This window comes from Canis lupus, chromosome 12, assembly GCF_048164855.1.
Source record: "Canis lupus baileyi chromosome 12, mCanLup2.hap1, whole genome shotgun sequence".
In the NCBI taxonomy this organism is placed as follows: Eukaryota; Metazoa; Chordata; class Mammalia; order Carnivora; family Canidae; genus Canis; species Canis lupus.
The window spans coordinates 27071034-27085447 of record NC_132849.1 but is presented as its reverse complement, the minus strand read 5'-3'; the positions used below and the strand labels follow the sequence as shown (position 1 = coordinate 27085447).

The 14414-nt window shown below is 38.4% G+C and overlaps 1 protein-coding gene across 3 annotated transcripts in view; it reads left to right on the top strand.

The window, feature by feature from the left end:
- Positions 1-14414, top strand: part of EIF2AK3 (eukaryotic translation initiation factor 2 alpha kinase 3) — a 64513-nt gene that overhangs the window by 12011 nt on the left and 38088 nt on the right. Inside the window, exon 1 of one of the 3 annotated variants that reach the window (XM_072770146.1) lies at positions 11443-11569. The exons of the other annotated variants lie outside the window; for them this stretch is intronic. The gene's annotated coding sequence lies outside the window, so the exon portion shown is untranslated. Of the gene's footprint in view, positions 1-11442; positions 11570-14414 lie in introns of those variants that run through there. 3 annotated transcript variants of the gene reach the window in all.

Genomic DNA, 14414 nt, shown 5'->3' with positions numbered 1-14414 from the left:
TCATTACCTGAGCTATAAAATGATCATCATTTCTTCCCCCTTATTATTACCACAAGGTGCCTAAGAATAATAAAACAAATAAAAATAACTGTATCCTAATAGTTAGAAACACATGCTGCAAAATCCCATGAATTATTCCCTACATCTTACCTAAAGCTTACATCCTAAAAATAAGCATGGAATTTTTTTAGAATGTAATTTTAGACAAATTTGATTATTTGCAAAAACAAAAAGAGAGATGGTGCTTCTAAAACTCCTAAGACACATGACTCCAAGACTTAATTAGTGACTTAGCTCCTCAGAGCTGTAGTAGTCTCAGCAATAAGTAAGCACACTACCTACTTACTTGAGGCAGGGGGCGGGTTAAATGAGGGAAGTTTATTTTTCTCAGCTTTTGTCTTGACTCTGATAGATTAAATCTCTGTCCAATTCTAGAGCTTTATTCTTTTGTTTAAATCATTTAAAGTCAGTCCCTCATTTGAATTGAGACTGCTGACATGGAAGCTGTCATCTCTTTTCCTGAATACCTTCAGTCTCCGATATATCTAACCAAGCTGTGTTCCTCTGGGACACTCTTTCTGAATGCTCTTTTTTAATTTCATCCCTTTTAGAAAGCTAGGAGCACCTAAGTGGCTCAGTTAAGCAGCCAACTCTTTTTTTTTTTCTTTAAGATTTTTTTTTTAAGATTTATTTATTTATTTATGATAGACAGAGAGAGAGAGAGAGAGAGGCAGAGACACAGGAGGAGGGAGAAGCAGGCTCCATGCAGGAGCCTGACGTGGGACTTGATCCCAGGTCTCCAGGATCACGCCCTGGGCTGCAGGCGGTGCTAAACCGCTGCGCCACCGGAGCTGCCCTAAGCAGCCGACTCTTGATCTACCGGGGCTGCCCTAAGCAGCCAACTCTTGATCTCAGCTCAGGTCTTGATCTCAGGATTGCCAGTTCAAGCCGTGCATTGGGCTCTACACTATGTGTAGAGCCTACTTAAAAATCAAACCAGACCAAAAGCTTTCCAGCTGGTATCAGATTTGAAAAACCTAACATGAGAGGCTTAAGGATGACGTAATTAGTGGTGACGAGATTTTCTGATGGGAATACTGCTGCCAGTGCCCCATCTGGTCTTCTATAAACCCAGCCGGGATGCTTTCCTGGAGCACCCAGGCAGGTGCTAAGGGAAATGGCAGTGCTCAGTCTCCACATTTGTGTGTGCTAAGCCCTGACTAGGCTTTCCTAGTGCTTATTATTTATCAAATAGTACAGTTTGCTAAAAAATATCTGTCCAGAATACTGAACTTCTGTTATATTGTGAATTATTGATATAAATAGCAATTCTCTTATAAATTACACTAATAAATTTGAATCAGGTGTAATATTGAAATGAATTATTATTCAGTCTAAACATTCATTGATTTGTGTTCTGCTGGGATTATGCTTGGGTATGCATGTTTTGCTTTATTTTTAAACTAGATATAAAAAGATGATCAGCAAAATCAGAAGACTGAGCTGTTTACATCTGAGGTAATATTATGGCATGTCATAGTGGTACAAAGCATGTGTGTGTTACACATGAACAAAAGATATGTTGCATGGAATGACAAAGTAGAATGCAAATAGTTGTAATACCCTGAGTGCTATTGAGTGTGTTTAAATTATGTTAGCCATTTTAAGTACAGTTCAACTTTCTCGTCCCCAGTCCTCACCATTTTCTGTGGTTTATTAGGGCTTTCTTGTTTTAAGTGCCCTCCTTCCTACCCACTGCAAACCCTAGATCCTTTGGATAGCATGCTCTTGAAATGTTAAATCTCAAGTATATTGCAAAGTTTCTCCGTGTCACCCTTACAATAAATGAAAAGCTCATTGGCTACCAAGCTTGCAGGAGACCTCTTTGCATTAACTAGATTTTCATTTTCTATTTTATGGAAAGAAAAGAAAAAAGAAAATCTAAAGTACTGACCATCTGGGATAACACAATAGGTTTACTAGACTTTACTGCCCCCACAAGTTCTTGAGACCATTTCTTGAAACAACATGTTTCCAGGGTTGTAGTATACATGTTACGTACTCTACACATGATGTAATCTTCACACAGATCCTTCTGAGGTTGATGTCATTTTGTAGAAGAGGAAACTGAAGCTCAGAGAAGTTACCTGCTTGAAATTGCAGACCATCTAGATGATAAAGCTGGGACTGAACCCAGGCTGGCCTAACCATACCCCATTCTGCTTGCTCTGGAGCCATTTCCCCATGTGGGTGCACCTCCCCATTACAAACTCAGGTTGCTCCTCTAGTATAGCAGGTCTCAGACTGTATTGTCCCAGGACCCTTTATATTCTTAAAAATTGAGGAGGGCTCCAAAGAACTTTCTTCATGGGTTATGTCTACCTAGACTTAAACTATGTTAGAAATTTAAAAAGAAACTTTAAAGACTTGTTATTAAATAATTTTAAAAATGAACCCATTGATAGCATAAAAACATGTTGTTATGAAGAATATTTTCTAGTTTAAAAATATTTCAGTGAGAGGAGTGGTGGCATTGTTTTATATTTTTATAAATCTCTAAGTTCTGGTCTAATAGATAACTGGATTTTCGCATCTCCTTCTGCGTTTAATGCATTGCATTGTTGTTTTGGTTGAACTATATGAAAAAGAAAATCTGGGCACATACATATATGTAGTTAGAAAAGGGAGATGTGTTTTTGAAGCCTTTTCAGATGGTTGGGTCATTCTTTTTTGATACTATACCAAAACAAGTGGAAGTTTCTTAAAGGTTAGTTGCACTGTAGAATCTGAAACCGTATCAGTGAACATTTTGTACTCTGTTATATTAACATCCATCTGTCTGTCTTGCCCTTTACTCATGCATGATGTTCTAACATCATTTGACAAATTCAGTGAGTTATACCGATCCTCCAGCTGTTGACATATTTCCTAACAGAATTATTTTAAAGATCAGATTTGCTATTATCACCACTGATCTCATCAGAAAAGTCTTTTAGTCCTGGGAAACTGTTGAGCTCACATTGGTAGAGACAGGTTCTCCAAAATTCTAATCTTCACTTGAAATTTTATCACAGTTATGGTCAGTTGTTTTCTTTGAAGTAAGAGGTTCACTTTGTGTATGTATTTTTGAGAAAATGTCTGACAGATACCCAAGCCTTAGAAGCTTCATTTTCCCCTCAGTTTTTTAGGTAGAAATGGAACTCTGTGAACAGACAGTTCACAGCTCAATCACACAAGTGCTTTTCCTCAAGACGTGTTTCATTGGGTATTTGGCAGAAGTGCTGGTGCATACTTCCTTGGTAGTCATGCAAAAAGAGTAAAAAGATGTGTACTTAGGTCCTAAATGAATGAAATGAATGCTTTTTATTGCTTCATCAGAATATTCTTGAGTGAAACTTTTCTTTTCCTTTTGTTCTTTTCTTTTTTTCTTTTTCTTTTTTTTCATTTTACTATGAGTGTGTACCAGCGAAGAATACAATGACTGCTATTTTGGTGTTTGATTCTCTTGATTCTCGTCTAAGGCACTAGCAGTTTTAGTCACCATTGCTTTTTTTTTTTTTTTTTTTTTTAAGTAGGGCATGAAACCCAGTACAGGGCTCAAACTCATGACTCTGTGGTTAAGACCTGAACTGAGATCACAAGTCAAACACTTAAGGGACTGAGCCACCCAGATGCCCCTAGTCACCATTGCTTATATGCCATCAGTGCAAATATCACCACAGTAAGAAAGCAGATAACACCTTAGTAGCAAAGCCTTTTGACTCTGCACCTCTAAAAGCATCCACAGACAGTTTGAGAATTGCTGATCTAGTATATGATAGAAATATTATAAGAATATTTGTAAGAGAAACAGGGATGTATTGTGAGCTTGAGTCATCTATTCCTTGGCAAGGTGTGCATTGCATCTGCAAGTTGTGTTCAGAAGTTGGACAAAATACCACAGAAAGAGGATTTAAAACTGCTATTTGAATGAAAGTCTCTAACTTTTTGTGAGAAATAGTTAATTTGCTCTGTCTGAAGCCCAGCATTTGGTAGAAAAGAGTAGTGCAGGGAGTAGGGGCAAGTGCAGCAGGCAGAAGGAACTGGCATGGAGATAAAGCTGAAGCCACCCAGATGATGGTGGGAAGATCCATGGCTCCTTGCAGGCACTCCTGTATTAAAATGTCAGTTTCTCCACGCTTTCATTGAGAGTGGTATGAAGATGAGACAGATAAAACCTATAATGCCAGGGAAGATGTATTCCCTGTGAAGCAATTGGTAAAGCAACTCATTAATCTAATGAAGAAGATTTGATAGAGTATGTAATAATTTTTTTAAACTTTTATTAATCTCTACCCCCGCATATGGGTCTCGAACTCACAACCCCAAGATCAAGAGTTGGGTGGTGTACTGACTGATCCACTATATAAACATTTTTAAATTATTAATGATAGAGCAGTTGGTGATGAATCACATGTACTTCTGCTGCAATAATAACGTAAAGCCATGCAGGAACTGATTGCACTGTGTGGGATTGTGGAGGAGAAGCTGGGATTCAGAGACTTGAGTACTAGTCAGGATTGTCCCATTAACTGACTAGATGGCCTGGCTAGATTCTTTAGTTCAGTAGAGCTTTAATCTCCTCCTCTGTAAAATTATGAGATTGCACTAAATCCTAAAGATCTTTGTAACTTCAGGAATCAGGTACCATCGGATACATGAAACACCCAAATAAATGATCTAGAGGGAGTTTTCAACTTCCCCCTTTTTTAAAAACTACATTTAAGGATTCTTTAAAAAATAAAGCACAAATTCATTAGAAATTACCATTAGGTGTGTATGTCATTGCCTCTGGGCCTACTCTAAAATTGTCCTTAACCTTCTCTGTTCCAAAAGGCATATAAAATAGTATATTATGTCATTTTATTGGTGTTTTGATTATGTCAATGAAAAATAAGTTCCTAGAGGATAAGAGAGATTGACAGTTCCATTAAACAAGGATTTTACATTACATTTAGAATGGTGTGCTGCAGTAAGGTTGAGGCATCTTGAGGCATAGATCTGATTTGCCACTCTACTCTTGACTAGGTATTTACAAACTTCCTCAAAAGAATACTGATAATAAACCAAGCTAAAACTGTTGTGTATAGGTGTGTGTGAGAGAGAGAGAGAGAGAAAGAGAGAGAGAGAGAGAGAGATAATAAATGATAAACCTAAGTTCACTCCATTAGCTGTAACAGATGTGCCCTAGGGTCTAAGCCTAATACTTACTTAATAGTAGCTAAGAATTATGTTTTTAATTTTCCAAAAGACTACCTGAGGTAAAATCTGATTTGCTTTCCTCTGGTAATTTATATGCACATTAAACCTTGAAAAAACACTGAGGAGATTTTGCTGTGGTTCCTCATTGGTTGTCTTAAGATTTTGTTTTGTATGTTAGCATGAGTTTTCTCTGAAGTCTCTGGGTGACATTTGGATCACATTTCACCAAATCTAAGTAGATATAATATCCTTGAACTGTCTACTTTTCTGTGTCTTGGAACACATTCATAAACACATAGAGGCCCTCCTAATCTTTATTTAGAATGCATGTTATAATTGTAAACATACTAATTTGTCCTTAGATAATACCTTTGGCTTTTCTTTACTTAGAGATACCATATTTGTTTTTTGTTTCAGTTTTCTGTTAAAATGCCTTTTTCTTCCGCCTTTAAAAAGAACAAACAACTCTATTATAAGTCTATAGCTAGAGTTTGGGGTTTTGTTTTATTTTCGGCATGTTTCTCCCCATGGGACACCGCCTTTCTGTTTCAGACAGGTGCAGAAACAGGCAACTATGATGCTAGAGCTTTCCAGCCTTCTCCTCACCCCTCATCAGACTGCATTCATTGAGAAGGGTCTTTATAGGTGGGGGAGATTCTTAATAGTTAACTTGATTTATTCACAAAGAGCCCACAGTAGAGCCTTTGAGTAGTGCTTTATTAACAGAGGATCTGTAATCTCTTTTAAAGATTCTCTAATTTGCACTGAAATATGTCTGGTCGTTTTGCATTTTTTCATTTGTCCATAAACTAGCACGTTTTGAGCCTGATCCGTCATTGAAGATCGCAGTTTGTTGGAAAAGTCACTGTCAATTCAGTCATGTAGCAAGCCAATGTGTAAATAATTGCTTAGGTTAATTGCTTTTCTTTTAATTATAGAAATGAAAGAGTGCTTTGATTTAATTTTGTTTTATTAATCTCTTAGCATGGCTGAAAGCGTTGCTGTGACCTAAACCAGTTTACTCCAGCATGCATGTTGCCAAGTGAGAAATTGATTTGACCTTATTTTTTAGGAAATTGACTTCACATGCACATTATCTACTTCATGAATGTATAATGACCTAACTGAAGGGAGAAATAGTTACTAAAATCTGTGTTTTCCACCATGAATATGAAAAGTATGCTTAGGGGATGCCTGGGTGGCTCAGTCGGTTGAGCATCTGCCTTCAGCTCAGGTCATGACCTTGGGGTCCTGGGATCCAGCCCCATGGAGTTCGGGTTCCCTGCCTCAGCAGGGAGCCTACTTCTCCCTCTCCTTTTGCTGATCCCCCTGCTTGTGCTTTCTCTCTCTCTCAAATAAATAAAATATTTTTTAAAAAGTATGCTTAAAAGTTAGTCTAATAGTTTTCCTTATTTTGTTCTATAAGGTGAGTATAGGTTGAAAAAAGAAAGAATGGAATAGTATCTCCTTGGCATCTCACTGCTCTTGGGTGTTAATTCACAATCTTTAATGATAATAAGTAACAAAATTGCTTTAAAATTTGTTTTTTCTTCAGCATTTCCTTTAAAAAAAAGAAAACCTACATTTCCTCCTAAGCATGTCACGTGTGATCCCTTTTCTATACTGTAAGATTTCATAACCCCTTATGTTAGATCATCTAACTAGTTGTTAACCTTGCCTCCTTCCTTAGTCTGTGAGGTATGATTCCCAGGAACACTTTACTTTCAGCAAAAAGGCTTTCTTTATTCTCCGCATCATGGTAATTTCAATGTTTTCAGGGAAATAAAAAAAGTCTGCTTCACACAGGCCTGGGACATTTTTTTCTCTTAACATCACCAATAGTCAATTCTAGCATCTAGTCATCTAGTCACTTGCTTATTTTAGCTTATTAAAAGTTGCCATTTTATGTTCCATACACAGTGTATCATTTTTGAAGAACTAAAATATACAAAAATACACCTGTTAACTTTTCTTTAATATTGTTCATCTTTGTAATCAATAGTTTATAATCCTTCAGAATTTCCATATAATAAAGGAGAATTTTAGGGTTGATAGAGATTTCTGGTAAATCAAAACTGATAACAGTTTGATATTTTAAATTCTTACATTGAATTCATCTTTATTTAGCTTTGAGGCTTTGTTTTTATTTTTTTTATTTTTTAATTTTTATTTTTATTTATTTATGATAGTCACAGAGAGAGAGAGAGAGAGAGAGAGAGAGAGAGGCAGAGACATAGGCAGAGGGAGAACCAGGCTCCATGCACCGGGAGCCCGATGTGGGACTCGATCCCGGTCTCCAGGATCGCGCCCTGGGCCAAAGGCAGGCGCCAAACCGCTGCGCCACCCAGGGATCCCGAGGCTTTGTTTTTAAATGGGTGTTATGAATCCACAGTTGGGGAAGAAATCATTGACATGACATAATTAAGCTTTCTACTTTCTCTTTGACTTTACTTTTGGAGCAGCTATTTAAATTCTAAAAGCTGGGGACCCCTAGATGGCTCAGCGGTTTAGTGCCTGTCTTCGGCCCAGGGCATGGTCCTGGAGTCCCGGGATCGAGTGCTGGGATTGAGTCCCACATTGGGCTCCTGCATGGAGCCTGCTTCTCTCTCTGCCTATGTCTCTGCCTCTCTCTCTCTCTTTCTCTCATGAATAAACAAATAAAATCTTTAAATAAATAAATAAATAAATAAATAAATAAATAAATAAATAAATAAATAAATTCTAAAAGGTTTTTTGCAATTTTTGAAGTTTGGTGTTCATGAACTGTAGTTACTTTCTGAAGTTATCTTACAGAGAATAAAGGAAGGTTCATAATGAATTTACAGATACCAAGATGAAGAGTTTATGTTTTTGTTTTAAACATTTTTCTTTAATAAATATACATATATATGTATATACACATGAATTATATGAGAGGTTCAAAGTAGCACTACATATACCTAACAACTCTTGTTTGATTAGTAACATACAGTGTGCAAAGTGGTACCAAACCTATTCTTATTTAATCCTTGCATAACCTTGTAAAATAAATATTCTTTTAAAATTTTTTTTCGAGAGAGAGACTGCATGTGAGGTGGAGGATGGTAATCCTAAGCAGGCTCCAGCCCAGCCTGGAGCCCAATTCAAGGCTTGATCTCACAACTCTGAGATCATGACCTGAGCCAAAATCAAGAGTCAAATGCTTAACCGACTGAGCCACACAGGTGCCTTGTAAAATAAATACTATGTTCTTCATGTGACAAAATTGGGGCTCAAAATGGGTCAGAGTTCTGTCTGGTGTAGGAGAGTTGAGACTCAACCCTAGTTTTTTGGACCTAGCCTGTGCCCTCTTTCCAGTGTTTCATGCTTTTTTTTTTTTTTTTTTTTACATAGTCTTAAAAAATCTCCTATCATCCAAATATTTATTCATTACAAAAGGAAAAATAGTATAACTGTACAGTGGGGAAACCTGACAGACACCAGACATCACCTTAATGAAGTGATCAAGGTTAACAAAAATAAGACTTATCAGCCTTAAGAGCTGCCTGCTATAATGCACTGAGAAGAGCACAACATCACTTCTCTGGTTTTCTTGCCAAAAATACATAATCTCAATCCAATCACAAGAAACCATCAGGCAAACTCACATTTAGAGCATTCTATAAAATACCTGATTAGTTTTCTTCAATAGCCCTAATAAGGTCTGAGGCTTTGAACAACAAAGCAAAACTAAGGCACAGTCACAAATTGAAGGAAACAGAAAAATATGATAAATGAATACAGTATGTCACCTTAGACTTGATCATGGACCAGAAAAAGGACATTAGTGAAAATATTCAGGAAATTTGAATAAAGTCTATAATTTAGTCAATAGCATTCCTCCAATTTCTAAACTTCAAGATGATAACATTAAGTGAAGCTAAATGAAAGATTTATAGAGGGCAGCCCGGGTGGCTCAGCAGTTTGTGCCGCCTTTAGCCCAGGATGTGATCCTGGATACTGGGATCAAGTCCTGCGTTGGGTTCCCTGCATGGAGCCTGCTTCACCCTCTGCCTGTGTCTCTGCCTCTCTCTCTCCTGAATAAATAAATAAAATAATTTAAAAAAAATAATGGTTTATAGAAATTCTTCATACTATTTTTGCAACATTTCTGTCAATCAAATTATTTCAAATTATACTTTTAAGAAATCTGTGCATTGGGGGAAAACTTCTAAGAGTTCCTTTTCTGGCAGTCTTTCCTAAAGAAAGAATCTGAAATACAAAAGATGTTCATCATAACATTTTTCATAATTTTAAAAATTAGAAACAAGCTGTATGGTCCTAAAAAGGATGCTGGTTAATAAGTTATGATCTCTGGGCTCTTGGATTTAAACAGAACTTGTGTGCTGTTGACATCCCAAAATACAAGTCTCTGCTGATAGAGCTGATGGCTGGCATCATATCTCTATGATATGAACTGCCCAGGCCTCCCAATGCTCACCTGTTTCCTCTGTTACCTGTTGTCGTCACTCTTCATGCTGCCATCTGAATGATGTTAACACATCTACCTGTTCCTCCTCTGCCTAAAGCCCTCCAATGGTTCCGCGTTACACATAAAGTAAGGTTCAACTTCCTTACCATTCTCTGCTGGGTCCTACAGGAGCTGGCCAGAGCAGCCTCATTCAGTGTCTTAAACAGCAATGCTTCATGCCTTTTTTTTTTTTTTAATATTTTATCTATTTATTCATGAGAGACACAGAGAGAGAGAAAGGCGGAGACATAGGCTCCCTGCGGGAAGCCCGATGCAGGACTCGATGCCAGGACCCCGAGACCATGCCCTAAGCTGAAAGCGGATGCCCAGCCACTGAGCTACCCAGGTGTCCCACTTCCTACTTTTTGAAATACTTCAGTACTTAGCAACGTATCTGCATTCTGTACTAATAATTATAATTCTTTTTTTTTTTTTTTTATTCATAGAGACACACACAGAGAGAGAGAGAGGCAGAGACACAGGCAGAGGGAGAAGCAGGCCCCACGCAACAAGCCCGATGTGGGACTTGATCCCGGGTCTCCAGGATCACACCCCGGGATGCAGGCGGCGCTAAACCGCTGCGCCACCGGGGCTGCCCTAATAATTATAATTCTTAATGTGTTTCATCCAGAATAATTGCTGAAAGATATCATTTATATAGCAGACTTAGCATGCTGCTTAGCCTATTTTAAGTACTTTATGCCTATTAAACATCCTTACTGGGAGAGTTGGGGGTATGTGACCTTACCATATCCCAACCAGAACTCCTCTTTAGTGGGATAGGAGTCTGGCAGGACTGTGCACTGGGGTACAGCAGGACACATGAGATCCTTACCCTGTGGAACTCATGTGGCACTCTGTGGAGCCAGCTGAGAAGACAGATACAGAGTAATTATAGCATAAATCATGGAATTGAGTGGTGGTAACAGCCACATGGGATGGTGAAACTAAGACTTAGCAAGGATGCCTGACCTACCTAGATAAGGAAGCCAGAGAAGCTTTCTCAGAAGAGAGGATGTTTATGACTGAGGTCTCATGAGGCGAAGGAGCTGCCCTGGGAAGGAGCTGCCCAGGGAGCAGTGGGGAAAGACTGCTGGGGGGGGGGGGGGGGGTAGGAAATGGCCTGTGTGGAAGCCTTGCAATGGGAACCACCATGGTGTGCTCAAGATGCTGGTGGAAGGGGAGGATGGCAACAAAGGTGAGCCTAGGAGAGAGTAATAGAGATGAGCCTATTAAGGGAGACCAGAGCCAGGTTATACAGGGTCTAGTCAGCTGTGTTGAGCATTTTGGATTTTCTCCTGAGCCATCTGAAACCAATGAGGGATTTGAAGTGGAAGAGATTCTTCCACAATCAAAATGGAAAGGGTTCCTTGACATTCTTTTTTTGCTCTGCAACTTTCACTGAACCTCTGATGAATCAAAGGGTTGTCTCAGTGAGTCCTTTGTATTACAAGCCAGTTATCTCTAATTGTGGAAGTATTTATAAACATTCATAAAGTATTCACACCAACTAGCAGTTGGAGAAACCTGGAAAAAAACAAGAAAATTCCTAGAATTTTACTAAAGCCAATCTCTTGAAGCACTTTTTTCTCTTGGTTTCCTTTGACTCATCACTCTGCCAGAATTTTTAAATGTTAGAATTCTAGAAGTTTAAGTATAGGTCACCTTCTCACCCTATTCTTTTTCAAGGGGGTTGTGTGTCTCTGTTCCTATGACACCAGCAGTTCTAATTTTCTCTTCAGCCCAGACCTCCCCTCTGAGCAACAGACCTGTACAGGCAAATGCCTCCTCACCATCTCTGCCTGGAGAGCTCTCTCAGTCACTCAGAACCCACAATAGGTAAACTTACTTCTATTCCTTCTCTGTACCTGTTCCTCATTCACTCCCAAATCTTCCTTTGGTCTTAATTTAATTCCAGAGAATTAAATCCCTTTCTGTTTTGACTATGGAGTAATTTTGGGGAACAGGGATAGGAGTGGAGAAAAGTAGGAGGCCTAACAACCCTCAGCCTGGTAGAAACTTCAGTAGCCTAGGGACCAAAGATGCATCTTTTAAAATAGCCACAGAGGGGTATCTGGGTGGGTCAGTCAGTTAAGTGTCTGACTTTGGCTCAGGTCCTGATCTCAGGGTCCTGGGATTGGGCCCTGTTTTAGGCTCTGCACTAAGCTCCTCCCTCTCCTTCTTCCCTTTCTCTCTATTCATGCTCTCTCTCTCTTTCAGATAAATAAAATCTTTAAAAAATAAAATTATATATATATATATATATATATATATATATATATATATATAGCCAGTGGATGCCTGCGTGGCTCAGTGATTGAGTGTCTGCCTTTGGCTCAGGTCGCGATCAAATCCCGCATCTCCCTCTGCCTATGTCTCTGCCTCTCTCTGTGTCTCTCATAAATAAGTAAATAAAGTCTTTAAAAAAAAATAGCCGTGGAGACTGAATTTGAGGGAAAAGTACAGTATGCTAATATGAGGAGTTTTGTAAAACAGGAATGTTAGTTTTCATCCAAGGTCATGTAGCAAGTGACATGCAGAGTCAGGGACCCAGGAATGAGGCTGGTGAGGTATACTCATCACCTTGTACACCTGGCTCCATTACATATGTTGAATGCCTGCTATTGCCCCATGTTAGCAAAACAGCTAGCAGGGACAGAAAATAATTGTTCAGGGAAAAGGGGATTTCCATATAATAAAAAAGTCAGTAATTTAACACTTCCAATGGAGTGTTTTTCATGCATTTTACATCTTCCCAGACTTTGTGAATTTTATCTTTTTATTCCTTGAGATCACAATTGGAAGCATCAGCTATTGTATTATGATAAAGATGCTTGGAGTTCTTGAGGTGAGACAGAGATGTGTGCCCCTTCAGTGAATATTCTAGAATAATTCTTTTCTGCCTTTTCCCCTTATAGTCTGTGTTCATTCTTCCTTATCTGTACTCTTGACAAGTCTGAGTCTTACCACACACTTTTTATAACCCTTTTTGTTCACCCTCTCCTCCTTTTTAACTTTATTGCTTCTTAACCTATACTTGGGACTTGGCTTTTATAGCTCTCAGGGCCAGTGTATTCTTTTCCCCTCCTTCTTGTTTAGGGAACACATTGGGTCCAACTTTTTGGATTTGAAAGTGTTTAATGCCTAAGTCACTACTTGAGAAAATAATAGAGTATGTAAATCTAGCTTCCACAGCTACAGAAGGGAAAGTTCTTGTTTATAGAAAAACTCTCACCAATAAATGCAGAAAGAATATAGAATTAGAAGTCATTGTTTTATTCCCTTTATTAAAATAGTAGGTAATGAATTGATACAGAGATGGTGAAAAGTTGATGGAACACTTTAAAATGGGGACTGACCCCCCCCCCCAAATCTACTGATTACTAGTAACAAATACAACATAAACACAGGGGTTGGCGAACTTTTTCTATAAAGGGCTACACAGTAAATATCTTGGGCTTTGAGGGCCAGATGGTCTATGTAGTTGTAGTGGGAAAGCCATCACAGATAATACCATAATGGGTGTGACTATGGCCTTATAAAGCTTTTCTTACAAAAACAGGCAGTGGGTCACGTTTGGTTTATAAGCTGTAGCTTCTGACCTTCAATGTCAAAGGAAGTGTGTAGCGCCACCTATGAAGTCCAAACCTGCATCATATCAAAGCTCCAGGTTTAATTACACACTTTTCAGAAAATACAGGGGACAAAAGAACAATTTAAATGACATGCAAAATCCAGACTGCAGGACATTCTATAGGATAAATAATAATCTGGTTTCTCAAGCAAATCAGTGCATAAGAAGAGGAATTAAAGGGGCTCCTATGAGGGGCAAAAGAATCCAATGTAAAAAATGGAGCTGGAATTCCTTGTTGGAGCAAACCAGTTGTAAGTCTTTGAGACAATCAGGGAAGTTTAAATATTAGATGATGTTAAGGAATTACTCTCAATTCTGTTAGATGTGATATTGGCATGGTAGTTACTTCTCAATGATGAATACTGAAGTATTTATAGGTGAGATGACATGATGGCTGGGATTTACTTTAAAACGTTCTAGTAAACAAATATATGTAGTGGGTGGATGCAGAACAGATGAAAGAATTAGCAAAACCTGATTATTGTTGAAAGTGAGTGGTAGATACATGGGGGTTCATTAGTCTCTTTATACTTTATGTGTTTCAAAATGTTCAGAATAAGTTAAAGTTGAATCTACCCCCCAAAAAATATACCTGTCAATGGTAGGGTAGAGGCACATAGAAAAAAAAATACATTTAAAAAATTTATTTTAGGGGATCCCTGGGTGGCGCAGTGGTTTGGCGCCTGTCTTTGGCCCAGGGCGCGATCCTGGAGACCTGGGATCAAATCCCACGTCGGGCTCCCAGTGCATGGAGCCTGCTTCTCCCTCTGCCTGTGTCTCTGCCTCTCTCTCTCTCTCTCTCCGTGTGACTTTCTAAATAAATAAATTTTTTTTAAAAAAATTTATTTTGTGTAGTTAGAAAAATTTCGTTTTTGCTGCTTCTTATATTCATTTTAGTAATAGTAGCACATTCTACATTTTCTCAGTTGAAGTTCTTTCTGTCACTTAGAAATAGAATTCTCATTTTCACATTCTAATTTCAAATAGCACCCCCTGATTACATGTGCCACTGGTATTCATTATACCATTTAAGTTTGGTTTAGAAATAGA